Here is a 17,018-nt window from a genome sequence, read left to right on the forward strand (position 1 = left end):
TGGGTAGGATAAAGTGGGCAAGCAACCCCATGATAACATTTGGCTGATAAAAATGAGTGAAGCCCCGGTATGTGAGAGGAACTGTCAGTTACCCTCTGTGACTCACCTTTTCACTAAGGTTCTATACAACCCAGGCCAAGGGAGAGCACCCTGTTTCTCCCAATTTCTGGAGCTAACTTGGGGAAAGGCTGAGAGATGAAGAGAGGGAAAGACATCAGGAAAAGCAGCAGGCATTCTCCAAGACCTGAGACTGAGAAAAGGATGCCATTTTTAATCCAGGTTCATATACAGACAGTCATCACTTGGAGACCTGGCAGTGGCAGTCATGCAGGCATTTTCATCTAAGGTCAGAGATTGGAGAACTTGCCCTGGAGTAGGGGAAGGGCTCCCATGTCCAGAATTGAGTGGCAAGTATGGAGAGTGCCCTAGCAGTAGGCACTGAAATTAGGTTCTCTCCCATCGCAGGACTGGAGCAGGAGGTGAATTGCTGAAGACAAGGTTTCTCCTGGTCAGTGAGGCTTGCAGCCAGACTCAGCTTTATGACTTGGAAATGGTCTCCGTGTGCCATTGCTGGGTGCCCAGCCTGTTCTCTTGGTCAGCTGGGGGACAGTGCTCCACCAGCTCTAAGGAGTGCGAAGGTGTCCCCTCTTTCCTGGGGATCTAACCCTCAATGCAGATTACCCTTAAGAAGGGGGTGGAGTGCAGCCCACTGAAGCACTGGGTCAGAGAAAACATGAGCACAGCACCAGCTGCTGAAAGTGGGCACCACCAATGCCCAGGAATGAACTTGGAGAGGTGGGGTCATCCCTTGCTGCTTGTCCCTGCACCCCAGTGCACTGCAGCAGATAGGACAGCAGCTATTCAAATTGAAACCAGAAGGAGTGTGGGCTGAAAGAGGCTGCTTCTTGGGCTTCTCCAATGACTCCACCCATACTTAAAATTAGAAAAAAAATTTAAAATTAATATGGAACCAAAAAGGGGCCTAAATAGCTAAAGTATTCTTAAACAAAAAGAACAAAGCTGAAGATACCACATTACCCAACTGCAAACTATATTACAAGGCTACAGTAATCAAAACAGCATGGTACTGGCACAAAACAGACACATAGACCAATGGAACAGAATATAAATAATGCTGGACACCTACAACCATCTGATCTTTGACAAAGTTGACAAAAATAAACAACAGGGAAATAACTCCCCATTTAAGAAGCGGTGCTGGGATAACTGATTAGCCATAGGCAGAAGATTGAAACTGGACCTCTTCCTTATACCATATACAAAAATCAACTCAAGATGGATTAAAGACTTAAATGTAATTATGAAAACCATAAAACCCCTGGGAGACAACCTAGGCAATACCATTCTTGACACGGGATCTAGCAAAGATGATGAAGATGCCAAAAGCAATTGCAACAAAAATAAAAATTGACAATTGGTACCTAATTCAACTAAAGACCTCTGCACAGCAAAAGAAACTACCAACAGAGTGAACAGCAACCCACAGAATGGGAGAAAATACTTGCGAACTATGCATCTGACAATGATCTAATATCCAGCATGTATAAGGAACTTAAATCAACAACAAAAAGTGAACAACCCCGTTAAAAAGTGGGCAAGGGACATCAGACACTTCTCAAAAGAAGACATACACACAGCCAAACTAAGAAGAATATGAAAAAGTGCTCAACATCACTAATCATTAGAGAAATGCAAAATAAAACCAGAATGTGATAACAATCTAACACCAGTCAGAATGGCTTTTATTAAAAAGTCAATAAATAACAGATGCTAGCAAGGTTGCGAAGAAAGAGATCATTTATATACTGCTGGTGGGAATGTAATGAGCTCAGCCACTGTGCAAAACAGTTTGGCGATTTCTCAAAGAACTCAAAGCAGAATTACCATTCAACACAGCAATCCCATTACTGAGTATACACCCAAAGAAATATACACCATTCTACCGTAAAGACACAGGCACAGATATATTCATGGCAGCATCATTCACAACAGCAAAGACATAGAATCAACCTAAATGCTCATCAACAGTAGACTGGATAAAGAGAATGTGGTACATATACACCATGGAATACTATACAGCCATTAAAAAGAATGGGATCATGTCTTTTGCAGCAACATTGATGGAGCTAGAGCCCATTATTCTAAGCATACTAATGCAGGAAGTGAAAACCAAATACTGCATGTTCTCACTTATGAGTGGGAGCTAAACACTGAGTACATATGGACATAAAGAAGTGAACAACAGACACAGGGCGCTACTTAAGGTGAGAGGGAAATGGTGTGAGGATCAGAAATCTACCATTCAGGTACTATGCTTATTACCTGGGTGGCAAAATAATCTGTACACCAAACCCCTATGACATGCAATTTGCCTATATAAAAAAACCTGCACATATACGCTTGAACCTAAAATGAAAGTTAAAAAACTAAAAAATAAAATAAACTCCTTAAGAAAAATAAAGTGTCAGCAAAAGACCTAGAATAGACATTAAACTTAATAGTGTTCAATATCTAGTTCAGTATCCAGTATCCAGTCTGAAATAAGATTAATAATTATAATTAGGGTTAAGGTTAAAGCTTTCCTTTTTGATTAAGATTAAAACCAAAATGCCCAATAACACTGCTTTTATTAAACATTTAACCAGAAACCCTAGATAATGGAGTAAAACAGAGAAATAGAAAGCAATAATACACAATTCTTACTGAAATGGAAACAAGAAATTATCATTTTTATATGATGTGATTTTCTACATAGATAATCAAAATTATTATTTTAATGATGTTTCTACATACAATATACAGAAATTAATTGCATTTCTATACAATGGAAACAAACTATTAGAAAATGCAATTTTAAAAAAATGTACTATTGTGCCTAATAATAAATTTAACATAATGTGAACAAAAGCTTTATGAAGAAAATTATAAAACTTTAGAAAGACACTAAAGAAGGCCTAAGTAAATGGAGAGACCTATAATCTCTAGACTTTTAGCTTATGTGCCTCCTCCACATTCTTTTGGCAAGGGAAAATAAAAATAGAGTATTATATCTGTAGGCATGGTTATTTGTCAGTTTGTCTTTTAGGTCTTCCAAAATAAAAAAACTTTAGACAATCTTTACATCATGACTAAGAAATATACACTCTTCAAGAAAATACACAAGGGACTAACTCATAAGCACATCAATTACTTTTTAAAAAATTTCTCCAAGGCCTGCTCAAGTCTTAACATCCTTACATTAGAGTTCTTAAAAAGAAACTGTAGCTGATTGATATATACAATAACCCCATGATAAAAACACATTGTCATCTGCTTTTCTGAAACAGATAGTTTTTGTTATTTCTTCGATGATGGTTCTGTTCAAATACTTATGCCACCAGCTTCTATATATAGTACACAATATTTTTAAAATTGTTTCCTTCATTTTAGCTTTTAGGCAGGAAGACTTTCAGTTCACCTTCTTCTGGTCCATTCTTTTCTTCTTCTTTATTCTTACATTGCAGAAAGTAAAAAAAAAAAAAAAAAAAGCTCAAGAATAATTTTGAGGTCCTGTTTTCTTTTAAACTAGTTATAACTAGATGAGATACTATTTTCTCCTCCAATCATACTTAAAATTACTGAAGAAAAAAGGGAAATTGAATCAGGGTGTAGTTGAAGTGAGTTGCTTTCTCAGTCTTAAACAGTAATTGCTCCATAAATTGTGTATCTGTGTATCTTCATTAACTGTATTTGCATTGGAACCAAGATTTTGATGAATTGTATCAACATAGACCCACAAATCCTTCCTTCAGCCTGCCCCAGATAAAACCAAACAGACTTGCTGGCTTCATCCCTCAAAACTAATTGGCTTGAATTAGAAGATCTCCAAAGTAATAACCATGAAATGAAGACCTGACTTACTTAATAGTCTGGGATTATGAGAAAATCTTAGGGCTTTATAAACCTACTCAGCTTTTGGCTGTATTAACATGTTGTTCATTTAGTAGTTCCTCTTTCACATTTAGAGCAGAAATTTCCCTTCTTTAGTTGTTTTGGTAGTAATCAACATTATATAAAGGAAATCAATGTGGTTCCACTGAAAGAGTGCAGGCTTTGAACTCAGAAGACATTAACTCAAGTTTCAATTCCACCATTTATTGGCAGTGAAGCATTGAGTTAGTCAGATAACTGCTCCAAGCCTCATTTATCTAATTTGTGATATTGAATAATACAATTATTTTGCCCTACTCAGTATTCTTCCCTATCTCTTCCCACCATAGACAGGAAAGTCACTGTTAGGGGATCATATTCTTGTGCATTAAAACTTGAGTGTATACAGCAATTTTACAGCCTTGCATTTGAGTGTCCAAAAATGAAACTGCCTTTTTTTCCATATCTTCATATAATTTCACTCTCAAGCTGCAATTTGGCTTGGTAGCAGAACACTTAATCTAATGAAATCAAAGTCAGTTTAGTCATTTCAGTATAACTGAACTTATTCAACTTAGTTTTTGTTTTTTAGGTCCCCTCTCTTGCTCTTTTCTCCTTGCAATGTTCATCCAAGTGCTGTAGACCTTATGTATGAAGCTCCCAGTGAGTGAGACGCATCTGGTTTTGTGATTAGCAATTGTCCATGGTGGATTCCACTGAGATGTACAATTCCACGGAGATTATCTGAAATATAATATTCCCATGTTTTATCATCCACTTCTGATTCCAAGATCTACTCATGCTTCTTTGCTCATAAAACTCATATCATCCTTGAGATCAACATGTCTTCATCGCTTCCATAAGCCCTATTGATCCACCACTTCAAGGGCCTCTGGGACTTTGGATGCTCTGCACCTCTTTGAGGACTCAGGTGTCTTGGGAAGAAAGGTGCTTCCTGTTCTCATCTGTGCCTAGATGCTCATTGCCACTACCCTACTCTACTGCAAGGCTCCATGCCAAGTGAAAGGGAGAAGGAGTCTAAAGCTTGCATCTTAAACTCAGAGGAGTCAACTTATTAATAAGTTCATGGCAAAAATATTAGAAGTAACCATATAGCCAGAGAACAGAGCAAAATAGCCTAGCTCAAATGGGGACCAAAACCATTGTCTGTCTATAGTGGTGCCTATAAACACAGGATCTGGGGGCTGATTACCAGGACCAAAACTCTGCTTCACCACTCACCTCCTGTGTACCCTTAGATGCGTTATTTGACCTCTATATGTTACAGTTTTCCTCATTCTTAAAATAGGCTACTAATAGTATAAGAATATCTTCATACTGTTATGAGGGTTAAATAAGTTAATACACATAAAACATGAGCAGTGTTGCCTATAATAAAATTCAATATTAGATAGCAGTCTTACAACTGCTGTAATATTCTTATTCCTCAGTGAATCACACAGAAGTAATTGACTATATATCCACTAGGTTTGCTAAAACTCTTTCTTCAGAAGGTTGTTTAGCCAAAATCTCCTTAAAACTCCAGATAAGTGAATTTTATTTAAGTTAGAAAGGTTACCTCTAGTTCATAACACCTAAGCAGAGATTTCCAGAGGATCATTTAATTTTAATTCATTTCTCCTTGGTTGAGAGAGAACACTGAAAGTAAGAGTGAACATAGTGTGTATTTAAAAAACGAGTCTCCATTTACAAAATTCAGCATGAAAAGAAAATATAGGAATATTTAAACTCTGTACACAACACTAAACACAAATTCAATATCTTATTGAAATAATGTGGCATGTCGGTATAGACTGAGCCTCTTACTTCATTAACTCATCCTTGTCATTAGTTCTCACTTCAGGGATTTTTAGATAGTTCAAAATTCCCCATGTTGCCAGAGCTCCCTGGAGCATTGTCTGCAAGGTTGTTGATTTATTCCAGCAGCTGTAGTTCCTTACACCTGCTGAGCTGAACCTACCCTTTGACCTCCTCTCAGCGGCAAGTCTATGGTGGAGCCACTGAGTCAGACTCCATGCCTTTGTGGTTATTTTTCTGTAAAAAGAAAAATATGTATTGAAGATTACCAAAAGATTGGAAACGTCACGTAGCCTCTCCTTTATTCAAAGAAGATCAATTTGCTCTCATATTCATGCACAATAGCCAGCATTTTCATTATTCCTAACTTAGTTATTCTAATTGCTTCATTCTGCCCTTTTTTAAAACAGCTCATATTTCTTTCCTGACACATTCCCTCTCTTTTTTTAAGCTGTAAATATTCTTGGACTCTTCAGGAGAGTCAGATGCTGTTTATCAGAGTCTCTAAGAATAGTGGCCTCTTATAATACTCCTACATAAAGAAATCACAAATAGACACCTTTCTACATCTCCATATTCTATAACCTATGAATAAATTTTCAAATGAAGCTTGAAAATGAAATAAAAACCTTACATTTATTGCAATGATTTTTAAACTCCAAGTCATCCTGAAAGAGAATGGGGAGAATTTTGGTGGAAGAAACTTCGGATAAAAGGAAAGAGATGTTTTGAAAACAGTACTTCTGATCAACCCAGATATGGCTGCCATGAAATCTGCTTCTGATTTGAAGAAAGATCCCAGCTCTGCAAAAAATTTTGTATGTATAAGATGTTGGGCTTTCAGACTAGCTTCCGGAGTCCTTTCTTATCTTACACTTCCTGAAAGAGTTTGTGGGCTTTTAGCACCTTAGACAATCTAAAACAAACTGTATACTAGAGTGAAAATTTTTGAGACTAGAACAGGAATCTAGTCTGTTCATGAACTCTAGTCATAATCAATAAATAAAAACTGGGATAGAAATGACATCTTAAACATTTGAGTCTCCAGATCCATGAACACACTATAGCTCTCTATTTAGATAGTGTTTAATTTTGCCAAGCAGCATTATATAGTTTTCAGCATACGGTTTTGCTCATCTTTAAAAATATTTTATATTTTTGGTGCTATTGTATTTTACTTTTCATACTACTATAAATTGTATTTGTTTTTAACTTTGATTTCTCATTTTTGCTAGAATCTAGGAATACATTTTCATAAATTTATTTTGTATCCTGCACACTTGCTGAACTTTCTTATTAGATCTAGTTGCTTTCTTGTAAGTTCATAGGATTTTTCTACATAAACAATGATGTTTCTTTGAATAAAGCCAGTGGTACTTCTTCCCTTCCAACCTCACTCTTTCATTTCTCATTCTTGCCTTAAGACATCCATGCCTTTTTCTTTATTTTAGTAGCAAAGCACTTTTTACCATTAATTATGAATGCTACCAGTAAAATTTTCATAAAGACTCTATAAAATTGAAGCAACTCTCTTCTATTGCTAGCTAGCTGAGACTATTTTTTTTATCAGAAATGAATGTTAGTATTTGTCAAATGCTTTTTCTGCATCTTTTGAAATGATCTTATGGCTTTATTTTTCAGTTTGTTACTGTACTGAATTATATTGAATTAAACCAACTTTGAACATGATACTTTATGAATACAATTTATATAGTGTTAGGTTTTATTTACTAACATTTTGTGAAGAATTTTACATTAATTTTCAGGAAGGACATTGGTCTATAGCTTTCTTTTCTTGTTTTTCTTTTTTTGATCAGTTTTTGGTATTAAAGTAATGCTGGCCTCAGAGAATGAGTTAGGAAGCATTCTCTTCTTTTATCTTGAAAGGTCTGTATAAAATTTAAATCCTTTGACTTTTATTGAAATTTGCTTATAAAATAATATGGTTTATCTTGGTAAATACTCTGTGTGTCATTGAAAAGAACACATATTCTGCTATTGGTGGTGAAATATTGTAAAATGTCAATTGGTCAAAATAGTTGAGAGTGGTGTTCAATTATTCTATGTCCTTACTGATTTTCTGTCTATTTGTTCTGTCAATTATTGAGAAAGGTGTGTTGAAATCTTTGCCTATAATTATGTATTTTTCTCTTCTCCTGGCATTTTTATCGGGTTTGACTTATGATTTTTGAAACTGTTATTCAGTGTATAAACATTGAAGTTTGCTATGTACTTTTTATAAGTTTATGCCATTCTCATAATGAATTTCCCATTTCATTGCTAATATTCTTCACTTAACATACTTCACCTACATATATTGATATTAGTGTAACTATTTCAAGTTTTTAATTAGTTTTGGCATGAGTTTTCTTTTCATCCTTTTGTTTTTAACCTATTTGTGTTTTTTTAAGTGAGTTTCTTGCAGGCAAATGTCTTGCTTTCTCATTTTCCAATTAATTCTGCCAGGCTCTACCTTTTAATTTGTGTGCTTAGGTCATCTATGTTTAATGTGATTTTTGATATGATTGCATCTAAACCTACCATTATGCTAGCTGTTTTATTTGTTCCAGGCTTTATTTTCCTCTTGTACTGCCTTCTTTTGGATTAATTGACTTTTTAAATAATTTTATTTTATTTTGTTTGTTGACTTACTTGCTGAATTTTTTTTTGTTGCTTGAGAGTTTATAGTCTGCAACTTTAACTTGTGACAGTTTAATTTAAGTAATATATCACTTCATGTATGATCTAGTTGGATATTTTTTCCCTCAAATCTCATGTTGAAATGTGATCCTCGGTGCTGGAGGTGGACCCTAGTGGGAGGTGTTTGAATAATGGTGGTGGATCCCTCATGAATGGCTTGGTGCCCTCCCTGAAGTAATGAGTGAGTTATTGCTCTATTAGTTCATGCAAGAGCTGGTTGCTACAAACAGCCTGGCATCTCCTCCCCATTCTCTCTTACTCCCTCTCTTACCATGTGACATGCCTGCTCTCCCTTCAATTTCCACCATGATTGTAAGCTTCCTGAGACCTCACCAGAAGCAGATGACAGAACTAAGTTTCTTGTACAGTCTGCAGAACCATGAGCCAAAATAAATCTCTTGTCAATATAAATTACCCCATTTCAGGTATTCCTTTATAGCAATATAAAATGAACTAACACAATGTATAAGAGTCTTACAAGACTCCGTTTTCTCCCTCACAATTTTACTCCATCATCACATACCATGTTTGTATCATAAACCCCAGGATACTTTGCTATTGTTTTTTGTTTAAGCACACAATTATCTTTTACAAAGATTTTAAAATACAAAAATACCAAAAATCGAAATGTTTTGTCTATTTCTCCTCATTCTTTTTTCTCGTTGGGTAGGCTTGTTATTTCTATTTCCATCTTATCTAATTCACATTCTTTTAGCTTTTGTAAGTTTGAAAAAGTTCTCCATTTTGTCTTCCTTTTTGAAAGATATTTTCACTGGACATAAAATTCTAGATTGACAGTGTTTTTCCTTAGAGATTTAAAGATGTTCTTTCATAATCTTCTGGTTTATATGCTTGCTGATAAGAAATGTGTTTTCATTCCTTGCTTTGTTTTTCTTTATTTCTCTGGATACATTTAAGATTTTTCTTTTTACTAGCAATTTTAAGCAATTCAACTGTGAGGTATCTTGATGTAGTTTTATTTGTGTTTCTATGTGTTCAGGGTTCCTTAAGTTTTAAGGTATTTATAGATTTTTAAAAATCAAATTTGGAAAAACCTTATTCCACTATTCCTAAAAATGTCCCCTCCCCATCTCCTTTCCTTCAGGGACAACTACAATTACACATATATTTGACATTTGAAATTATTCCAGTGTACACTGAATCTCTGTTTGTTTGTGTATTTGCTAGTCAATTTTGTCTCTGTGTTTCATTTTGGACAGTTCCTACAGCTTTAGTTTCAATAGTTAATTCTTCAGCAATGTGTAATCTGCTATTAATTCCATTAAGCATTTTTCACCTGAAATATTTTCAACTCAAGAAATTTGATTTGGGGTTTTAATGTTTGAATTAGCAAACTTCCTTTTCACTTTACCTTCTTGAACATATGTAATATAATTTTAATAATTGTTTTGATGTTCTTGTCTAGTAATTCTGTCACCTGCGCCATTTCTGCCTCTATTTCTATTGCTTGATTTTTTTATTTTTGAGTCCTTTTTTTCTACTTTTTCTTCTTGGTAATTTTTTAAATTAGGGGTCAGATATTTCTAATTTTAGATTTAGTATTAGATTTATTTTATCCCTACAAATATTTTTGAGTGTTATTCTAAAAGTACCAAGTTATTTGGAAACAGTTTAATCCTTTCAATGCTTGCTCTTAAGATTTGTTTATTACATAATAGTAAATGGTTTAGTTCAACAAGAAGTTCTAACTATTTATTGACCCAACACAAGAGCACACAGATTTATAAAGCAATTTCTTAGAGACCTTCAAAGAGACTTAGAATCCCACACAATAATAATGGAATTATTATTAATCCTATTAATAATTCAACACCCCACTGAAGTATTATGCATATTATTGAGGCAGAAAATCAACAAGGTCCTGAACTCAATATTGAACCAAATAGATCTCATAAACACCTACAGAACTTTCCACCCAAAAACAACAGAATATACATTCTTCTCATCACCACATGGCACATAATCTAAAATCTACCACAAAATCAAACATAAAACAATCCTCACGAAATGAAAAAAAAATCATACCAATCACTCTCTTGAAACACAGCACAATAAAAATACAATGAAACATGAAGAAAATTTCTCAAAACCATACATTTACAAAGAACAAACAACCTGCTCCTGAATGACTTTTGGATAAAAAATGAAATTAAGGCAGCAATCAAGAAGTTCTTTGAAACTAGTGAGAAAAAAGATACAACATACCAGAATCTCTGAGACACAGCTACGGCAGTAGTAAGAGGGAAATTTATAATACTTAATGCCCATATCAAAAAGTTACAAAGATCTCAAATTAACAATCTAACATCACAGTAAAAGAACTAGAGAAGCAAGAGCAAATCAACCCCAAAGCTAGCAGAAGACAACAAATAACCAAAATCAGAGCTGAGCTGAAGGAGACTGAGATACCAAAAACCATTCAAAAGAACAGCCAATCCAGGAGCTGACTTTTTGGAAAAAAAAAAAAATAAGATAGATAGCCTACTAGCTAGACTAATCAAGAAGGAAAGGGAATATTCAAATAAACACAATCAGAAATGACAAGGGGGATATTACCACTGACTTCATAGAAATACAAATAAGTATCACTATGAACACTTATATGCACACAAACTAGAAAATCTAGAAGAAATGGATGAATTCCTGTACACATACAGCCTCCCAAGAGTGAACCAGGAAGAAATTGATTCCCGGAACAGACCAATAATGAGCTCCAAAATTGAATCAGTAATATATAACCTACCATGTAGCCTATTAACCATAAAAGGCCCAGGACCAGACCGAGTCATAGCCAAATTATATCAGTTGTACAAAGAAGAGCTGGTACCATTCCTACTGAAACTATTACAAAAAATTAAGTAGGAGGAATTCATGCCCAACTCATTCTACAAGGCCAGCATCATCCTCATAACAAAACCTGGCAGAGACAATGAAAAAATAAAACTTTAGGCCAGTATCTTTGATGAACATAGATGCAAAAGTCCTCAACAAAGTACTACCAAACCAAATCCATCAGGACATCGAAAGGCTGATACACTATGATCAAGTAGGCTTTATTTCTGGGATGCAAAGTTGGTTCAACATATTCAAATTCATAAATGTGATTCATCACATAAACAGAACTAAAGACAAAAACCACATGATTATTTCAAAAGATGCAGAAAATGCTTCCAATAAAATTCAGCATTTCTTTATGCTTATAACTCTCAATAAAGTGGGTATTGAAGGAACATATCTCAAAATAATAAAGGTTATCTATGACAAACTCACAGCCAACATCATACTGAACAGGCAAGAGCTGGAAGAATTTCCCTTAAAAACAAAAAAGACAAGGAGGCTCACTCTTAGCACTCCTATTTAACATAGTACCAAAGTCCTAGCCAGAGCAATCATACAAGAGAAATAAATAAAAGGCATCCAAATAGGAAGAGAGGAAGTCAGACTATACTTGTTTGCAGATGATATGATTATCTAGATACCCAGTAGTCTCACCCCAAAACTCCTTCAGCTGATAAACAACTTCAGCAAAGTTTCAGGATGCCAAATCAATGGACAAAAATTACTAGCCTTTCTGTACACCAATAACAGCCAAGCCAAGAGCCAAATCAGCAATGCAATGCCATTCACAATTGACACAAAAAGAATAAAATGCCTAGGAATACAGCTAACCAGAGAAGTGAAAGATCCTTACAATGAGAAGTACAAAAACAATGCTCAAAGAAATCAGAGATATCACAAACAAATGGAAAAATACTCCATGCTTATAGATAGGAAGAATCAATACTATTCAAATGACCATATTGCCCAAAACAATTTAGATTCAATGCTATTCCTATTAAACTATCATTGACATTCTTTGCAGAACTAGTTAAAACTATCTTGAAATTCATACGGAACCAAAAAAAAAAAAAAAAAAAAAAGTCTGAATGACCAAGGCAAACCTGAGCAAAAAGAACAAAGCTAGAAGTATCATACTACTTGACTTCAAACTATGCTACAGGGTTACAGTAACCAAAACAGCATGGCACTGGTACAAAAACAGACACATAGACCAATGGAACAGAATGGAGAGCCCAGAAATGACACACACATACAACCATCTGATTTTCAACAAAGCTAATAAAAACAAGCAATGGGGAAAGGACTCCCCATTTAATAAATAGTGCTGGGATAACAGGTTTGCCATATACAAAAGATTGAAGCTGGACCCTTTCCTTATACCATATTCAAAAATCAACTGAAGATGGAATGAAGACTTCAATGTAAGTCCCAAAACTATAAAAAAAACTGGAAGACAACCTAGGCAATACCATTCTAGACATAGGAACGAGTAATGATTTCATCACAAAGATGCCAAAAGCAATTGCAGCAAAAGCAAAAATTGACAAATGGGATCTAATTAAACATAAGAGTCTTTCCAAGCAAAAGAAACTATCAACAGAGTAAAGAGACAACCTACAGAATTGGAGAAAATATTTGCAAACTATCCATTGAAGAAAGGTCTAGTATCCAGCATCTATAAGGAACTTAAACTAAGTTTACAAGCAAAAAGCAAACAACTCCATTAAAAAGTGAGCAAAAGACATAAACATACATTTTTCAGAAGAAGATATACATGCAGCGAACAAGCATGTGGATAAAAAGCTCAATATCACTGATGATTAGAGAAATACAACTAATAAAAAGTCAAAAAATAACAGATTCTGGCAAGATTGTGGAGTAAAGGGGATGCTTATCCACCATTGACAGAGTGTAAACTAGTTCAACCATTGTTTAAAGCAGTAACTCTACTCTAAGAGCTAAAAACAGAACTATCATTTAACCCAGCAATGCCATTACTAGGTATATAACCAAAGGATTATATATCATTTTATCATAAAGCCACATGCATGCGTATGTTCATTGCAGCACTATTCACAATAGCAAAGACATGGAACATGGAATCAACCTAAATACCCAGCAATGAGAGACAAGATAAAGAAAATACAATACATACACAGCATGGAATACTATGCAGCCCCCCAAAAGAGCACAAGATCACATCCTTTCCAAGAACATGAATAGAGCTGGAGGCCATTATCCTCAGCAAACTAACGTGAGAACAGAAAACCAAATACAACATGTCCTGCACGTGAGAGCTAAATGATGAGAACACATGGACACAAAAAGGAGAACAATAGATACTGGGGGCTACTTGACCATAGAGGGTGGAAGGAGGGAGAGGATTCAAAAAAAATAACTAATGGGCACTAGTGGTGACAAAATAATCTGTACAACAAACTCCCATGACACAAATTTACCTATATAACAAACCTGCACGTGTAACTCTGAACCCAAAATAAAAGTTAAAAAAATTACGTAAAGCCTGAATAAAATAGTAATTTTTTTAAGAAAAGGAAAATCAGATGTCATCTCATGATCAGAGAGAGAATTGCATGACTGAACACCACCTAGGAGGTTTGCCAAGGGGTAGAAAGTTTGGGGTGGTAATATAATTTGAATGTCCCCTCCAAATCTCATGTTGAGTTGTAATCCCCAGTGTTGGAGGTATGGCATGATGGAAGGTGTTTGGGCTATGAGTGTGCACCCCTCATGGTTTGGTTCTGTCCTTGAGAAAGTGATCTGGTTGTTTAAGTGTGGTACCTCCCCTTGCCCTCTCTTGCTCCTGCTTTGGCTATGTAATGTGCCTGCTCTCTCTTCACCTTCTGCCATGAGTAAATGCTCCCTGAGGCCTCCTGAGAAGCCAAGCAAATGCCAATGTCATGCTTGTATAGACTGCAGAACTATGAGCCAATTAAACCTCTTTCTTTTATTTAAAGAAAAAATAAAAGATTAGTTGGGTAGGTCCAAAACTGTCAGCAAATTAGGCATAAAGGGAACATACCTCCAAATACTAAAAGCCATGTATGACAGACCCTGACCCACAGGCAACATTACACTAAATGGGCAAAAGTTGACAGCATTCCTCCTAAGAACTGGAACAAAACAAGTATTCCAATTTTTACCGCTTCTATTCAACATAGTACAGTAGTCCTAGCTAAAGCAAGCAGGCAAGAGAAAGAAATAAAGAACATACAGCTTGGAACGGAGGAAGTTAAACTACCTCTGTTTGCCAATAATATGATTGCATACCTAGAAAACCCTAAGGACTCCTCCAAAAGACTCACAGATTTGATAAATGAATTCAGTGAAGTCTCAGGTTATAAAATTAATGTACACAAATTAGTAGCACTGCTATACACCAAAAATGAACAAGCTGAGAATCAACTCAAGAACTTTATTCCTTTTACAATAGCTACAAAGAAAATGAAATATCTTGGAATACAGCTAATTGAGCAAGTAAAAGATCTCTACAAGGAGAACTACAAAAAAACTGCTGGAAGAAATCATAGATGACACCAACAAATGAAAATACATCCTATGCTCAAAGATTGGAATAATCAACATTGTGAAAAAATGACCATACTATCCAAAGCAATCTACAGATTCAGTGCAATTCCTATCAAAATTGCAAGATCACTTTTTACAGAATTAGAAAAAAATCCTAAACTTAAATGAAAGCAAAAACAACTTCGAATAGCCAAAGCAATCTTAAGCAAAAGGAGCAAAGCCAGGGGCATCACACTATCCAATTTCAAATTGTACTAAAAGGCTATAGCAGCCAAAACAGCATGGAACTGATATAAAAATAGATACACAGATCAATGGAACAGAATAGGGAACCCAGAAATAAAGCTAAATACTTCTAATTAATTGATCTTGACAAAGCATGCAAAAAAGTAAGTTGAGGAAAGGACACCCTATCCAATACATGGTGCTGGGAAAACTGGATAGCCAAATGTAAACAAATGAAACCAGATTCCTACCTGTCATCATATACAAAGATAAACTCAAGATGAATTAAAGAGGCCACGCGCAGTGGCTCACACCTGTAATCCGATCACTTTGGGAGGCTGAGGCAGGTGGATCACTTGAGGTTAGGAATTCAAGACCAGCCTGGTCATCGTGGCAAAACCCCGTCTCTACTAAAAATGCAAAAATTAGCTGGGTATGGTAGCACACACCTGTAATCCCAGATACTAGAGAGGCTGAGGCAGGCTAGTTGCTTGAACCCAGGGGGTGGAGGTTTCAGTGATCCGAGATTGGACAACAGAGCGAGACTCTGTCTCAAAAAAAAAAAAAAAAAAATTAAATTAAAAATTTTAAAAAGATGGATTATATTTAAATCTAAGACCTGAAACCATTAAAAAATCTAGAAGAAAACCTAGGAAAAGCTCTTCTGGGCATTGGCCTAGACAAAGAATTTATGATTAAAATCCCGAAGCAAATGCAACAAAAACAAATATAAATAAATGGGACTTAATTAAACTAAAAAGCTTCTACCTAGCAAATAATAATAATAAACAGAATAAGTAGACAACTCACAGAATGGGAGGAAATATTTGCAAACTATGTATCCAACAAACAACTAACGCAGGATCTATAAGGAATTCAAACAATTCAGCAAGAAAAAAAATCTCATCGAAAAGTAGGCAAATGACATGAATAGACAGTTCTTGAAGGTATACAAATGGCCAAAAAATATATGAAAAATACTCAACATCACTGATCATCAGGTAAATGCAAATTAAAGCCACAATGAGATACCATGTTATCCCAGCCAGAATGGTCATTATTAAAAGGTCTAAAAATAATAGATTTTGGTGTGGATGTGGTAAAAAGAGAAGGTTTATACACTGCTGGTAGAAAGGTAAATTAGTACAAATTCTATGGAAAATAGTAGGACATTTCACAAAGAACTAAAAGTAGGTCTACCATTTGATCCAACAATCTGACTACTGGATATCTACCCAAAGGAAATGAAGTCATTACTTCAAAAGCACATCTGCACACATGTTTATCACAGCACAATTTACAATTGCAAAGATATAGAATCAACCTAAGTGCCCATCGACCAAAGAGGAGATAAAGAAAATGTGGTATATATACACCATGGAATACTACTCAGCCATAAAAAATAATGAAATAATGTCTTTTTCAGTAACTTGGACAGAGCTGGAGGCCATTATTCTAAATGAAGTAACTCAGGAATGGGAAGTCAATTGCCATATATTCTCACTTATAAGTGGGAGCTAAGATATGGGTATGAAAAGGCATATAGAGTAGTATAAAAGACATTGGAGCCTCAAAAGTGGGGAGGGTGGGAGGAGGATGAGGGACAAAAAACTACATATTGGGTACAACGTACACTACTCAGGTGAAAGTTGCACTTAAATCCCAGTCTTCACCACTATACAATTTAATTCTGTAACCAAAAGCACTTATACCCCTAAAGCTACTGAAATTAAGACACACACACACACACACATACACACACACGTAACAACAACCTTCAGTCTGAGCTATGTTTTCCTGACTCAGTAGTCAGAAAAATGAGGCAATACCTGAGGCAATACCTTTCTGAGTATTGTGCCTGATTCTATAAATTTTGAGATTTTTCACTGTGGCTGATGGGAACACGAATTATTCCCAGCCTTGTCTGAGCCCTT

Source organism: Papio anubis, chromosome 4 (assembly GCF_008728515.1).
Source record: "Papio anubis isolate 15944 chromosome 4, Panubis1.0, whole genome shotgun sequence".
Taxonomy (NCBI): Eukaryota; Metazoa; Chordata; class Mammalia; order Primates; family Cercopithecidae; genus Papio; species Papio anubis.